Source organism: Nicotiana attenuata, chromosome 3 (assembly GCF_001879085.1).
Source record: "Nicotiana attenuata strain UT chromosome 3, NIATTr2, whole genome shotgun sequence".
NCBI lineage: Eukaryota > Viridiplantae > Streptophyta > Magnoliopsida > Solanales > Solanaceae > Nicotiana > Nicotiana attenuata.
In genome coordinates, this window is record NC_031991.1 from 52587960 (window position 1) to 52590877 (window position 2918).

A 2918-nucleotide genomic window follows, 5' to 3' on the forward strand; every position below is an offset into this window, starting at 1 on the left:
ACCCTATGTAGGTTGCCTACGTATCATGACGCCGCATGAATCAGATCTTTGTGTAGTTCTGGAAGATCGGGAATAAAGTAAACAGACTAACTTTCTCCTTTTTTTTTTCTTTTTCTTAATGACTACTCTGACGAGATAAGGGAAATAACAGAAACAAATCTTTTTTTTCTAGGCTTAATATTTTATAACCTATTCTAAACTCAAGCTTAATGGATTTTTTTTCTTTTGACACAAATTCTCTATTAAGGAAAAAACCCTAGAAGAGAAAAATATTTTTTGACTTTTTTTTAGGAGAAGGAAACCATGTTGTTTTCTTTTACTTCTATGTACAATGTCCTAAAGTTCTAATAGAAAGTAAAAGGATTAGTTTACCCAAAGAAGAACCTCAAAAGTATTTTTTTTTGAATTTTTGAAATTAATACCTTAAAGAGAACTCTTTAAAGAGGTACTAAAAGAAAATTCCCTTTTGTTTTGAATTTTTTAGTCCTAATATACTAAAGGAAATATAAAAGCAAAAATTTTCTATTTGGAGTTCTAGAAATTAATTTCCTTAGGAGAAAGACCTCAAAAGGTTTTTTTTTAATTCTAGAATTGGTATTCTAAAGAAAACTTCCAAAGGAAATAAAAAACACAAAATCTTTTTTTTTTTTGGATTTTTGATTTATAACACACTTCTTTTTTTTTTTCAATACAAAAATAGTAAATACAATAACAAAAGACTCGATATTACTGTACAAAACTAGAAGGTAAAAGACAACATAAAAAGAAAAACAAACTCAAAACATAAAAAGAAAAATCTCCTTAAGCAACTCCTGAATGATCCTGACTGGATGGTCTCGGGGTGTCTGTCATGCTCAAACTCCGGTAAGTAGATCCACACCTGTATGACAAAACTTTAAACCAACACTATGTGAGACAATAATACTCCCTACTGGACATATGCAAGACATGATTTATTTTTGCAAAATGGCTTTATTTGGCCTAAAGGTGGCTAGAAGTGCAAAATTTGGCTAAGACCCTGCAAAGCAAAGAACCTAAGATTGACTAGGAAGACCGTACCCTATGTGGGTTGCCTGCGTATCACGCCCCGAAAGACGAGAATCAGGTATGCGTAGTTCGGGCAGATTGGATACGGGCGAGAATTAAAAAACTAATTTAGAGAAAAATATGTTTTTGTCTTGTCTCTTATTTTTGTTGATAAATTATGAAACATGTAAACTCTTTTTGGATTTTTTCTTTGAAAAAAAAATGATGGGAAAGTGCAAAATCTTTTTTTTATTTTTTCATTTTTTTGTCTTTTTTTTAAAAAAATATGTGACATAAAACATAATTGGGCCCTCCTTGCTTTATTTTCACACTTGACGCTCTCGTTTTTTTTTTCTTTTTTTATTTGCCCTCAACTATCATTGGTCCGCCAAATGACCCTTTTACCCTTGAAAATTACAACATGTAGTACATAGGATGCATCAGGATGGTCTGTTATTTCTGGTACACCTGTCCTAGACGGACCCAACCCCTGTGTTGAGTCCCCTAAGTCAAATGCACGTGATGCAACAAACGTTCCTACTAGGGATCTGGCATGAGGCTATGTTATTCTAGCCCTATGTGCATTTTAACTTTAAAACCGCTTTTAATTATTTTAAGGAAGATGTCAACGTCATCTAAAACACGTCTTTGAACCACGCCACATGAAATGCACCCACAGTACGATACACATTTTATTTAACATTGCTAAGATTTGGATTTGGGTCACATGAAATGCACACCCGAGTTTAAGAAGGTAATTTTTTTAAATAGCGCACCTAAAGCAACTACGCATTTTTAACTGTTCGAGGGCCATGGAAATTTGACTAAATGGAGCGCCTTGATTTCTAAGGATAAAAATATTAATTAAGCGAGGTCCATGCATTTTTGGGGTTTTATTCAACATGGCACACCTCCATTCCAATTCTTAAAGGAAAACTCAAACTAAACTTTGAGGGCCATAAATTACTATTATTTCGGATGGCACACCTCGACTAACTAAGCATCTATTTAATTAATTAAGGAAAGCTTATGGGAATTCTAATTACTTTTAGCTAAAGGTTCGACCTTACTAATTTACTAAAACACATCGTATTAGAGAACCAATTTCCCAAAGGGAAACTACTTCGACAATAACAACTGAACAAGCCCACTTTGAAAAATGCCTTCACGCTTGGGCTCAAGATGAGCCCAGTTTATGATGAGGAAAAGCGCCCAGGGGTCTGAGTTCGACTATTCTTCAGCAGTAAGCAGTAACAGAAATTAGCTTAAACCCAGCAATGAAACAGTGCCAAAAATCTAGCAAATCCTAGCTCAAACCAACAGTGATGCAGCAGACCCAAAACCCAATTTCAAACCAGATTCAACCCAGTTCTTAACCCCAGCAATACGATTATGAAATTCTTCAAAGGTTCTAACTAATAAAAGACTCAAATTCAAAACCAAAACAGAATTTCAGTAGCTTTCAGCAATGGAACTCATAATTTTCAAAGAAACTCAGCCGTTAAAGCTTTTCAAGATTTTTTTCTCTCTTCAAATCTGACTTGAATATCAAGTAACGGTGCCTTTATAGGCAAGGCATTAGGGCAGCCTGAGGGGATTCAGTTTTGCATTTAAAACCTTTTGCAATTTTGGTTTTTACTCACATATCCCCAATGTAAAATTTAGAATTTCAGAATAGTCACAAACCCCTCTTCCTAGAAGCTTCCTAGTCTGTTACTGAGATTCTCTTACCCGTAGAATTCCCAAATTACCCCCTAAACAGCAACTAATTACCTTTAGAAACCAAACACAGATATGGGTCAGAGCCCCAAGGTCGAATTAACCCAAGACCCAGCCCGATACATGAATCTGTATACTACATCCCAAACCTACGACTAAAATAACGAGGAGAA